Raw genomic sequence first — 14,475 nt, forward strand, 5'->3', positions numbered from 1 at the left:
TCAACTATTTTAAAATATTTAAAAACTTGCTGAGAAGAAAAATAAAGAAACAGTTACCAGCACTTTAAGAATTAAAACTTACCTAGAGATAGTAAGAAAGAGCAGGAGGAGAAGGAATATACAATGGTAGGGAAAATAATGGAAAATAGGGCAAAATAAGTGCAAAGCTGGACAACGTGATGGGAGCCTCAGGGAGCCTCAGGGCCCACAGAGCACTGAACAGGGCTGGGCTGCCAGGCTGGCAGAGGATGCTGCTGGAAAGCAGCAGGGCCTGTGCCCAAGTGACAGGCTAGGTTAGGGTATTAATCCCATACACTGCCGCAGTGATGACAGACAATATGAACATAGCCATAAGGTGCACCTCTGTTTAACGGGCTCGGCAACAAAAAACTGATTTAGCTTACATATAAAGTCTGTAACTCAAAACTTTTCTGAATAGGATGATGAGATCAGCACTTTCAGGTATGAAAATATTATCCTTTTTACCAGCCTAGCCTATTGCCCCTTTTATCTTCACTTCCTTATCTATGCACTCATTACCTCTTTTCCACTTTCATTTTTAGCACCTGAATAAAATGAGGGTTACCATATTTCTGCTGAAGATGCACACTCATGGAGGTTCATGCATGATGGATGTTACTTTCTCCACATATGTAGTGCATTTCACCTCACCATTTCAAACTGTCACCAGTCTGAAATTACAATAATAGATACTGAATAACCAGCAAAAAAAAACCTGTCTACAAAAAAGTTCCAAAAGAGGACACTTCCTAGCAAGCCTACATGTATGACTACTTTACTTAAGGACAGGGAAAGGAGAAGAGAGGAGAGAAAAGAGGAGGAGCAGGGAAGGGAGAGTTCATTTTCCAAATGCAAGATAAAAAAAGTGACAGAAAAGTCCAAAATACCAGTCTGATTTTTTGTCATTAGGTCATGCACAAGAACTTTTAGGGCATGAGTTCTCTGATTTAGGCATCTACTTTAGGACTGTGCTCTGAATATACCTACTTCTCCCTAATATCTTTCATAGGAGTTTAGGATTATTAGCTCCATACAGCAAAATGGGTATCCATATGATGGACAGAGCCACTGAACCACGTTTCACAAATACTTTTTGTGTCAGATAAAAAAGTAAGTTTCACACGGGTTTTGACCCACTCACTGTCTAATTTCAGACAAATTGGTTCTGTGTCAGTTCTCCTGTAGCACTTTGCATTTTATCTGTCTTTCTTACTACTTACAAGAGAAAGAAATGCGCCTGGTTATCACGAAAGCATTTACCTGGTTATCACAAACTTGCTCTGAAAAACAGGAATTGGCTTACCATTGTAATCATCTGCATATATCTTCAAAGTTTTATTCAATCTGTGAGTAAAATAAAATGGGGTTGTTTTTCTCTATGCCTAAGAAAGTCAAGTTGGGCTTTGCCCCTGTTAAGCATTGGGGTCTGCACAAAATATCTGCCAAACAAATAGTCCCTCAAGGGCAGTAGTGGAGCCCTAGTGCCTACCTTGCGATGGACATGACCTCAATAATGAGTTCTGCTAATGGCACTCAGGAGGCACAGAGGACGCAGCTTTTTTCCTATAGCTGTGTCAGTTCAACAAAGTTAAGAGAATTAAACTGAAATGGGAGCACTGCATGAGACAGTTGTTGAAGGTAGATCCAGACGAATGAACAAGAAACTGCAGCAGCTACATAATTTCTCCCATTAGGACTGAATTAATTAATTTTCCAATACCTCCATCTCCCTGTCCTTTAAAAAAGGGTAGTGCACCTTTCTCTACAACTGCCAGAAGACTTAGAAACACGTTTGGCAAATGTTTGGGTCTTATACACAACATCATCATCATCATTCTTGAGAAGCAGATAGATTATTTCAAGGTGCAGAAATTTTGCTGCCTTGGAGCAGAGCTGCCTCGGAGGCAGAGAGGAAGGCACTGCTCTGTGCCTTGGAGAGCTGTCCTGTTGCCCTGAGAGCAGTGGAGACTGCCAGGTCTCTGCTTTGGCAAGGGCTGTAGAGCAGACCTGGATGATTTGAGGACACTGCAACAGTCATTTGTGAGAGCATCCATATTGTTTCTTTAAAGTTCTTTAAACTATAAAAACAACCCCAGTGTAACATTGACCTAAATGCATTTGAACTGCAGCAGGGGAGGTGAGATGGCTCTTTATATCACTGTTGGCTGCCTTCTGTGTTAGGAAGGCAGGTTCCCAGAGCGCAGGTGTCTGCCACAGCAGGTAGGACTGGGGGCAATGGCACTTTTATGAGGCATTTAAAATCTGCAATTTTACACTGCCCAAGGGAAATGGCAGAAATATTCACCCCAAATGTGCACCAGGCAGGTTTTCAATAATCACACATATTTCACTTTCCCCCCTCTTATGTTTTAATCTATTCCTAGAGTTTCCTTCAAATGGTGTTTCATATTTTTGAAATTTCCTTTACAATTCTGTAATCATCTTAGGAATTGACACCATCCTTCTTTCACTTCACGCAGCAATAACACCCTTTCTTCTCCACTAAGCCAGGCTGTTCAAGGTTCTGTTGCAAAGCCCAGCAAGGTTTGTTTGTCATATTGGAGCACTACACAGACTTCAGGAATAACTATATGTAGTTGTGTTCAGTACTTTCTATACTAAGTAGTACTGAAGAACTAACAGAATTTTAGGTAAAACTGTATTATGGTAGCTATAATGGGATTTAGTTTATTTATCTTAATGGTAAGTAGTACTTTTAAAAAAAACAGTTCTGCATTTACAGTATTCTAATAATCTTATTTTTCTTCTTGACTTAATTTTGTCAAAGTTTATATTCAGTCTGACACAAAAAAATTTCTGATGTACATGATTTTAATCATGTTCACTGTGTAAGACTGCAATTTAGCACATATTTTTCATCACATAATTTCTAGAAATATGAGTGTACTAATGGAAAATATCAATATGCTAGAGACTATATTTTGAAATCTAAGAGTGAAGTGAGTGAAAAAAAGTCATTTAAAATGTTATTAATTTTCAATACCAGCAGTAAAATCACAATTGTGATTAGTGACATATATTCAATTACAGCATTGATGAACTACTTGTTCTACAGAAAACATCATTTTGTTGGGAAGTCAATATTACTAAGCAAATTAATTTTGAAGAGAGGAAAACCATCTGAAGAATGAAAGAAGTCAAAGGTTTATGAACATGTGAAAATGTTTTCTTTTAACAATTCAGGACAACTTTCACAGGAAATAGTTAACAACTTTCATATGATGACAGAATTTCAACAGCAGAATGAAACCAAGAAGAAATGTTAAGGCAAAAATTATTCAAACTTTATTGAGACATGAGTGAGGCTGGGGAAGAGAAAGTGGCATCTATTTTGTCCATATCATGAATTTGCTTGTAAGAGGAAGATTATGACTTTGCTCATGGCTCTGGTTTTTCATATCAGGTCACATCAGTACTCCAAGGCCTCCTTGTTAGCAAATACCATGTTTATACATATACAGTAAATAAATATACAGTAAATACAGTTAAATACATATACAGTAGCCTATAGTTAGAATTTATGTGTGTCATTTATCCTGACTTTTCACTGCCCCTCAAGGTTACTCCTTGAGGCTGAGTAAAAGAGATTTGCCCAAAGTCATCAGTATGGTTGGGTGATATCAATCTCTACATAATAATAGTTTTATCCAGCTTTAATACCATTGTTTTAATATAATTGCTTGAATATTGCTTCATATTGCACTATAATAGTTGCTATAGCTCCTATACTCTGTTGCAACTCATTCTGATTAAAATATTTTTGTCTAATCCTCATTATAATGAATGTTGTATAAATTATAAATTTATAAATTAAAAATAGAAATTTATGAGTTCCATATCTGGTTTGCCATCCTTAATTCTGCAGGACAAAGCTGTATAAAGGTTCAATTACACCTGTACAATACTTTAGACATAAACGATTGATAAATCCATTTGGTTTTGGTTTGTTTGGGTTTTTTTTGCAAAACCCTAATAAATACCCAGATGCCTTGTGCAAGATTTCCTGGAGACCTTACTAACTGTGAGACCGAAAATAGGATAGCAGAAAACATTAATGTTCTTGGCAGGACATATGGAAGACTGAGTCTCCTGAGTCCTTATCAGCTATGCCCTTGGGCCTCTTGCTGAGCAATACCAGCACTACTCAAACAGATAACATGCAGAAGAGGAGATTTTAGGTGCTTTCAGGGGGGAAAAAAGAAGCCTTTCTGTACTTTCTGTACTCCTGTGGATGAAACTGGACTAATTGAAGGCCAGCTCCTTTCCTTTACACAGGCATGCTTGTATGCTGTCGGCATCCTTGTTTGCTGTCAGCACCCGTGCTTCTGCCTCTGGTGCCATCAGCGGCTCCATAAGGATGTTCCACCTGCAGGCCTCCAACTTGTCCCTGACCCTTCTCCTAAATGATGCCTGCAGCCCACAATAATCCATTTGACCAAGACTGACTTAACTCACTGCCTGCAAAAAGACTGTCTTCTGAGACTAAGGATAGCCTGAATCAACACCCAACAGCTTTGATAAAGTATCATCTATTCAGAACAAAAACATGACGGGGAAAAACACTCAGAAAACAATCCTGACTGTCCTCCAAATTCCAGGCTGTCATCCAAATTCCACAAAGAGGCTCTAGGGCTGAATTACCTCAGACCATCTCTGCAGAGTGTCTGTGTTGGTCAGTCCTGTTCCACTCCCAAAATGATTTAGCAACTCCACTGCTTCAGCTAACGGTGTCTGATCTGACTGAGAGCTACCAAAAGCAATAAAAACAGTAACAGCAGATGCCTCACTTCCCTGTGGGAGTGCAGTTTAAGACCACTCACCTACTTTGCCTCAGCACTCGGGATTTCCATTAAATTAGTGCTTTGTGAGGTGAGCTTGTGATCTGAACCATTGAGGTGCACATATTTAGATATTTGTAGAGTCTTTGAATATTCCACATGGCCTTAGTGTCTCCACTAGGTTTCACTCAAAACAACTGTTCTCAGTAAATGAGAAGCCTGTCTCTAGTCTTTGTTTAGAAACAGCAGCAAAGAGATTATAGGACCAAGCTGTTCTTCTAACTGAGGCTGCAACTTTAAGAAGCTTCTCAGTGACAGATGGTAGAGGAATATAGAACTATCACACTCACTATATCCCCAATCTGATCTGAAATTTAAATAACTTGACTCATTAAAGGATAATGCATATGCACTTATACAACATAAAAAAAACCCAAAACAACCTAAACCAACAAGCCTGATTTCAATGCTTATGTTAGTCTGTGATAGGTCATTAAAGGGTATCAGCTTTGGCAGACGATAAAATTTCTCAGATAAAAATGACAGCAACAGGAGGTTGTCACAGGCACAAGCAATCTCTTCTAAAACATTGAAACTCTATAGCTGCAGCCAGAAATCCTGCCCTCTAAATCATGTAGGAATGATCCAAATGTGAGTTAGTTTTAAAAAAAGCAGGAGTACATACCTGCAAATTCTGTTCTTGACTAATACATTCAGTTAGTTTGGTATCCATGCATTGCAAGGCCTAAATCTGAAACTGTCATTTAAAATCTTTCTAGTGCCACACAATTTAATTCCCACTTTTCTTTTCTCCTCTTCTCCTCCTACACAGCATTAGTAAATTATTTTAATGTAATGAGGGCTCAAGGGTGTTTTTATTTACATACACTTTACTGTACCATGGGAGTCAGTAGCATTTGCAATAGATTGAATCTGGATAGCTGACAAAATCTAGATATTAAAACATCTTTTGAGTTGGTATGCAATAATATAATGCCAAACACCCCGTTAAGAACAGCAATTGCAGTGTAGGGGAGTCATCTCTCAGAACTGCAGCTCCAGGTGCTGATATTACTTTCTTGTAAGAGCACAGCAAGTTCTTTGTGGTAAAACTGACCTGGCTGACGCTATCCTCTGCAAGGGAAGGGACCATGTGGAGAGGAAGGGACAGAGTATTGATGTGTTGCAGAAAGGTGAAAATGCAAGGAGTTAGTCAGACAAATATAACTGCAGGTTAAATGGAGGCAGCCAGGACCTTTACAAGGCTAAGAACCTGGAGAGGTGAAAGGAGACGACAAGCAATTCCATGCTGTTGTCATATTTACTCAGGTAAATGTATCTGAAGGAGGCAATCAGGGCAGAGACTTTTTCTCAAAGATATAATTTCAAAACTGCTTAGTAAAATTCCAAGCACATAAAAATAATAAGTAACAATCAGTAGTTTGGTTTTTTTAAATCATCCTTCTCAACAGGAAAGGGGTAAACAGATACATCAATAACAGGAAAAAAAAAAAAAAAACAATGGGGATTTTTTAGTCATTTAAAGGTTTTTTTAAAATTTTACATCAGCTACTTGACTGATTGTGACACTTTTCCTTGGTTACTGTACCTGATGTTAAATTCCATTTTCCACAGCAGCCTCTAAGTCATGTTTTCTCCTATAGTAAGGACCCTGGTGTTTTTTTCTTCCTTCCTTAGGCTTCCATTAACTCTGATTCAAGAGTCTAATCCTATTGAGTATTTAGATCTTTACCACTTTTAGTCAGAGGCCTTATATTTCACATTATTGCAGCTTCATAGGAAAGCGGCTATGACAGAAAAGTGTTTTATGGTATAGGATGGAGGAGCTTGTTCCAGCTGTGGAAAGGAGAAACGCAGGAAGGAGCCTGGAAAATATACTAGGAGTTCAATAAGAATACATTGGGAATAAGGGGAGTACCTACTTATCAGCTGAAAATCCTAAAATAAAGGCCATTTCACTTTTTGCCTGGATTCAGAGTCACCTGAAAAGTAATCATAAATCACTGCTGATAGAAACCAGAAAATTAAATTTGAGAAAACCATGGAGGAGGAAAAAAAGCTATTATACTTTGCATTTTTTGAGCAAAGTTGTTGTACTGAAGAGAGGAGTCTGGATAAGCCCTGGTGTGCTGCAGCAGACTGCCAGGACACACTGCACACCATGGGGCTGTCTGCTGGGACCCCCTGACACGCCAGAAAAGCTCCATTCTGCTTAAATAGTTACCTGTTTGTTTTTTTTTTGCTTGTAATTAAGAAGAAAGCTTCAGTCCAAGATACATTTTTGCATGTTACCAGATTTATCACTGCTCCCACCCACTTCTGGCGAGCTCACCTTGAAGAGGTGGTAGCGCTGGGGGCTCTGGGGAGTCTAGACAACAACATTCCTTTCTAATCCTTCCTTGAATTACCTACCCAGAAAGGCAAGTCAGGTATTTGATATAGACAGTGGAGAGATAAAGGCACAAGCTGCAAGTGCCAGGTGAGCCTGGCTAGCCTTGGGTTCCCCAGCAACTCCTGCAGGCCAGGGCAGTCTCCTGCACTCACATCACAGGATGGAGAGGAAATGACAGAGGTCTGTGGGTGGAGGCACCTGCTCCTCTCAACTGCACCAAGCAGGATGAGACTGCCAAGTCGAATTTATAAATCAAACTGTAAGCACTCCCTACATCTAAGCGTAGTGTCGAGCATTTAATCCTGAAACAGGGAGAAAAAACCAAACCACCAGTGCATGAATGCTTTGCTTACTTTGGAAAATATGGTAATACTACTCTTTCACTGTTACACAGACTGTCACAGTAATTGCAAGCACAAAAAATGTGTTTCAATTGGTCTTCCAAAAGGCATGTGTCCTTTTGAGGTTTGTGGATAGATTTTTGTTGCTGTTTCCCATCCAAGCCGGCTATGGCAAGGCCTCTGAGCAATCTAGTTTTCAGCTGGCTGTGTGCATATGCATGTGAGGAAAAATGAATCCCCAACTTAAAAGACCTTTGAAGTGATTCATGGCAAACATATGGCTATTTTCCCCCAGACACGCCCATTTTTCTTCTTCCGAGTGTTTAATCAGAGTTATCCCACTAAGCTTCTAAACAGGGCTGAAAAAAAGAAAATTTAGCTTTTCTTATGCTTGCTTGTAATTTCCCTTCCCTCTGTAGTATCTAAATTCCAGAACTGGCAGGAATGTCATTACATAAAATGATCAGTACCCTTGCTCCAAGTTTTAGAAGGCTATTTCTTAACAGTAGTGTATACAAATGGACTTTTAGCTTTATTAATAGTCTACATAAAGGAAAGGAGACATCTTTCAAAAACATTTTTCCAGGAAAATGATGAATAGTGCTGAATTTCATAATATAAAATTCTTCCTCTCTTTCACAACGTTTGTCAGGAGGAAGAACTGTCACCAATAGTAATATTATTAATCTTTATGATTGCCAGAAATCCCGATTTTGTTTATACTTCTGAATTAGAGATATTCAGGGGGCCAACCAAGATAATTATCTTGAAAACTACTAAGCAGCATGTAGATGGGCAACTATGACAAACGCTAAGATGGAAAAAGGGGTGATTTATTTTAATTTCTTTCAGGTGGAGGCCGGATGCTCTTTTGTTTTCTAAATTATCTTCTGCTGGCTAAGGCCATGGTTTTTTTCCTGCAGATTAAGCTATTTGAAAGTGCAAGGTAGCACAAGGAATGGACAATTAGTCCAGCCAAAAGGCAAGATGCAAGACAGCTTATTTGCTTTAAGTGAATCTGTGCCAAGCAAACTTTGAGAAAATAGTTTCAGTTATTTTCAGTCACATGGCTCCAGACTAATTCTTCAGCAGAGAAACAGACATGTACCACTTCTCTAGATCTCAAATACAATGAAATTTTAAGTATGCTTTATTGTTTTATTCATAAATTTTAAGCTTGAATGCTCTTAGGTAAGCATACTACTGAATTGAAAACCATTTAATTTTGTCTAGACAGACATTAAACAGTGAACGTAGAACACAGCCAGATAACAGAAAAAACCTCCAAAACCTAAAACCTATGAACAACAAAATCTTCTTTTTGTTTTCTCTGTTTTCACACAGACTTTCAGAATCTAAGTTCATCACAAGGTTATTGAAGTGAACCAGTGGAAGGATATCAAGAAACTAGAAGTTATCTTTTATTTCTGAATATATATTACAGAATAAATAAAAACCTTATGTATACAAGTGTAGATATCTTGGTTTTACTTGGTTGAATGTTTACATTCAGCAGCAAGACTTTTCAGTTTGAATACATAGGTGCCAGTAGCTCTGTAAGGATGTTCAACTGAAAAGACTTTGGTTCACTCAGATCTTCTGTTTTCAGGCAATTGCTGAACATCCTTCCATGCACAAAGAGTTTGAGTTCAGCCTGACAATTCACTAGAAGAGATCACAGACTCAAGCAAATACAATTTCCAGGTTTATTCCTGACCAATTAATGTCTATTAGTTCTTTAAATGAGAAATAATTTTCTTTAAAAGCCCACTCCTTTCCTGTCTTTCAAAGCCTTTTTTTTTTAATTTTGCCAAACTGTTAAACTTCCAGTTCTCAAAAGCTTAATTTTGTATAACTGTAATAAGTGAAAAGTTAAAAATTAGTTATAAAGACAAGATGTTGAGATGAGGATTTTAAGGAAGTCATCAAACAGTGGGCAAAAAGTACTAGATACAGTAAACCAAAAATGACTAAAATTATTTTCAGATGACAATATTGTCAGCATATTAAGAATGCAATGATTTATGGCTTCAGACATGTAACAATTAGCATAGATGGAGTGATCAAAATTAAGCAATTTTTGACATACAAACAACTGAAGACATGACTTACCAATGTAACCAGCTGAATGCAAGTGACATGTTTTTATGATATCCTAGGCACATGCACACTAGAAGACTTTTTATATCTGCTGGATCTGCCGGTGTTTCATGACCCCAGAGAATCTGTAAGTAGATTTTCTTTAAAGCAATCTTCCTTTTAATTTCCATAATTTAAAAGAATAGTGAATTTACTTCAAGAAAAATTTCTTCTTCTCCTACATCAGCAACTCCTCTGAACCAACACATTTTATAGAAAAAACATCCCTTTTAAAAAGCAAATTATACAAACAACCACCAAGGCCTGTCTTTAAGTTAAACATACACCTCTAGCTTTTTCACGATGCATTTACAGAGAGAGCTGGATTTCATGGGTGGACTATTAGATGAATAAAAAAATGGTTGAAAGGTCACATCCAGAGGGTAGTGTCAATCAGACCAATCAGGCTCCTGATAGACATCAGTGACAATTGGCGTCCCTCAGGGGTCTGTACTGGGACCAGTGCTGTTTAATAAATTCATTCATAGAGATTGAGATTGAGAGCACTCTCAGTAAATTTGAAGATGACACAAGCTGAGTGGTGCAGCTGACATGCCTGAAGGATGGGATGCCATCCAGAGGGACCTGAACAAGCTTGAGAACTGTGTCCATGGGAATCTCAAGAGTTTCAGCAAAGCCAAATGTAAAGTGCTGCACCCAGGTCACAATAATGGGCCTGGTACCAGCACAGGCAGGGCATGAGCAGCCCCAGAGCCGCCCTGCCCAGAAGGGCTTGGGGGTGCTGTGGGTGAGAGGCTGCACATGGCCCAGCCATGGCACTCCCAGCCCAGAGAGCCAAACGTGTCCTGGGCTGCACCCAGAGCCCCGTGGGCAGCAGGGCAGGGAGGGGATTCTGCCCCTCTGCTCTGCTCTGCTCTGCTCTGCTGAGACCCACCTGGAGCACTGCACACAGAGCTGGGCTCCCAGCACAGGAGGCACAGGGACCTCTGGAGACAGTCCAGAGGCTACCAAGATGATCAGAGGGATGGAGCACCTCTCCTACTAGGAAAGGTTTAGGGAACTGAGTTTGTTCAGTTATGAGAAGGCTCCAGGGTGCCCTGATTGTGTCCTCCCACTCACTACCTGAAAGGAGGCTTTAAGGAAGATGAAGGGAAACTGCTTCCGAGGGCCTATAGTGAGAAGACATTTAAAACTGAAGGAGAAGAGGTGATATTAAGTAGAAATCCTTTACTGTGAGAGGGGTCAGGCACTGGAGCTGGTTGCCCAGAGCCATTGTGGATGCTGCATCCCTGGAAGTGTTCAAGGTCAGTTTGGATGGAGGTCTTAGCAACCTGGGATAGTAAAAGGTATCCCTGCCCATGGCAGGTGGGTTGGTGATTTTAAGGTTCCTTCAAACCCAAACCATTCTATGATTCCATAATATAAAGGGAGTAAGTGAATATGCTCAATGAGCTAACTAACCAGCACTTGTCAAAACAGGACAAAGGCTGTTACTGTAATAGTTCTTTGTTTGTATGCAGGAAACTAATTGGGGAATGTATATCATATTCCATAAAGAAAGTAGAACATCTGTTATTGCAAATCTGATGTAAAATACAAGTTTTATCCCCTAAAAGTTATTTTTCATTTAATAAACAATGGAAATACGAAGAACATTGTTCAGAGAGAGAAATCAAGGGATGAATTTGTGTTCTGGCTCTTCTGGTACATCTTATCTTCCACAAAATTGTTCACTAAACATTCATTAAGCCTAGGGTATTGAATGGCATGAAGCTGTGTCAGGGAAGTTTAGGTTGGGTATCAGGAAAAGATTTTTGTCCTAGAGGGTGGTTAGGCACTGGAACAGGCTCCCCAGGGAAGTGGTCACAGCATCAAGCCTGACAGAGTCCAGGTGTGTGGACAATGATCTTAGGAATACACATGGTGGAGTTCTTGCCTCTGTCCTGTGCAGGGGCAGGCGCTGGACTTAATGATCCTTGTGGCTCCCTTCCAACTCAGCATATTCTGTGATTCTATGAATTTTGTCAGTTCCAATGTGCAGTAGAAAGCGCCTAGGTTTTCAATAAAAATGCATGTTTAAAAATAACTGATAAAGGACAAACTCTGCAAAGGGAAAATCCACCAGTTGCCTCCTTGAATCTCTCTGCTACCTCTAACACCCTTCCTGCATCTCGCACTGAGGAGCTCCCTGGCACAGGAGGGATTTGCTGGTGTCACTGAGGACACGCTACAGAGGTAACAGGATTGCAGGAGTGCAACTGAGGACAGATTTTGGCTCACAGAATCTTTCTTACTGGTCATGTAATGTGTGATGGAAAGATCCCAGGCTGACTCTGACAGACTGCATCGGCTTGTCAAAGCTGGCAGCTAAGGAAATAAAAACCTTGTTTATTGTAACCTGGGAGCATTTGATAAGGATTGATTGAGACACAATACACACAGACTCCTGGAGTATAATACTTAGAATCTCTCTCTGTTCAAATAGAACCATGTTTCAAAGAAGCATTTCGGTTTATAACCTCCCCTATCTCCCGTTCATCCAGAATAAACATTTTAATTTGCATGCCCAGATTTTAATTGGTAAAGCATGTGGAATTAATAGAAACCATTATCAGCTAAATCAGCATGACCCTTCTGTGAATTAAAATATGTCGCATATTTAGAACACTAAATGAGAGAACAGAGCTCTCTAACAGCTAAAGCCAACAATTTTCTGTAAACTAGGAGCACACTCAGTACACTGCCACACAGTTTCTGTCTTTGAAGTACATTTAAAAAATTAAGGAAGGAACAAAGGTGCTGGTGGGTGTATTCCTACTACTTTCTCAGCCCTTTGCACTGAAAACAGTGTTCAGGAGAAAAGAAAAACTAACTCTTAAGGCCTCAATGTTGAATAGAATTATTAAAGAGTGGTTGAAGATAGAATTGGCAGGAAATAGAAAATATATATAATCAACTGAAAAATCAGAGGGAACAGAAAGGATGAGATTATTTTTGAGTAATAAAATATGCCAAAAATTACGATGATTCCTTTCCACTCAAAGGTACATTTGAAACGGCATTACTGAGGATCTAGGATGGTTTGAAATGACTGGAAAACAACACAGTTTAAGACCTCATTTGGGAAATTTCCTGCTAGCCTGTCTTATATAACTAATAAGAGGATTATATACTTCAAAGCTGGGTTTTATCATCCTATTGTGCTGACCAGAGCCATCAGTTCACTGGTTTGGCTGATAAAATGGAATTAGATGTCAGAAATGGACCTTTTCATAATAGTAAGTAGTTATATATCCTGAGAAATTTATAATTTAAATAACCAACAGCAGCAATTTGCAAAATATGGTAGTGAATTCAATAGCTAACTGAACTTTAGACTCCATTAAAAGTGGAAACAGTTTTGACTAAAATTAGAACAATGCCAAGATGATAGAAAAAAAATTATGGTATTACCTATCACCAGAAGGAAGCCATTATAATAACCTGCAGTTTCCAGCAGCTGAGTTCCAGATGTAAATGTTACATTAAGTTCTTGTCTGAAGAGTGTCCTATCCCTTAGAAAGTCCTCTTTCCCACTGCATGAAAGATGGATGCATCAATCTCCTCTACCCTTCCAGCTATACTTGCATGAGCACAATTATAAAATACTTTACAGATATGTGAGGATATGATGTTTATCTAGGAGTTAAGAAATCTATTCTCTAAGAAGAAACCATCTGATATGTGACAAATTACTTATTATTCTTCTATTAGCTATGCCCTCACATAGGGAGAGATGACCACATACATAATTGCCATTTAAAAAATAAGGTTTTCCAAATCATGGTTTTGACCACTGGCATTGAACCTAGTCTGCACTAGTGCCCTGACCGTTGTATTGCTCCATAAAGGCTACTCAGATTATTCTGTTTGCCGTTCAGTTTCATGTTTGTGATGTAGCTGCACTCAGCTGGCTCCCTGAGCTTATCTACGAGCAGGTCAATACAGACAGAGTCAACCTGTGTTGCTTGGGCCAAGTGTCCCTGTGAAATTGTAGCCGAGAGGGACTGGTGAGGTAGCCCAAATCCCAGCTATGGCATAAAGTAAAGTAGCAAAACTGCTCAGACTGATACTGTTATGTGACTCACTTCCATGTAATGCTGTGATAGAGCTGTTATCGTGTCCTGCTATTCCTGGAGCTCTCCATCTCCTTGGCACCCTTCTTCCATGGAGAAGGTGATGAGGCTCCCAGCCAGACAAATGCTCTGATCATGGCTCTAAAGGTCAGTTGGGAAATATGGCCATCACCTCCTTTAAAAAAAAAGTAGTTTTAATTCAATGGAAAGTTAGGTCATTACCTCCTGTGTTATAATGCTTCTAATGGTTGTTTTTTAAAGTAGTACACACTCACTCTTTGGAATTTGCTAAAGCTAATGATTCTAAGAAACTAATTAGAATCAGGAGATTTTAGACTCATCAGCATGACAGAAGCAGGTTGCCTGCTTCCTTCCTACCCTCATTGTTCCATCTTGCCCTTGGTCAGTCAGATTTGCATGGTGAGTGGCCAAATGTTATCTCATTATTTGACTTAAGGACCACTCTCCTGCAAGGAAATGAAATCTTCCAAATGCAGATCCAGGTTAAGCTTATGTCTGAAGGGTTCTGATACTGGCTGATGAGAGTGCATGCACTTTCTCCTCTGCCATTAAACAATACACTTATTCATTGTTTTTACCATGGAACAGCAGGTACCTCAAGAGCAGGCAAAAAGCCTAGTATGCTTTCAACCCAGTGAGCTTCTTAAAATGGCAATTTCCTAGTT

This window comes from Ammospiza nelsoni, chromosome Z (assembly GCF_027579445.1).
Source record: "Ammospiza nelsoni isolate bAmmNel1 chromosome Z, bAmmNel1.pri, whole genome shotgun sequence".
In the NCBI taxonomy this organism is placed as follows: Eukaryota; Metazoa; Chordata; class Aves; order Passeriformes; family Passerellidae; genus Ammospiza; species Ammospiza nelsoni.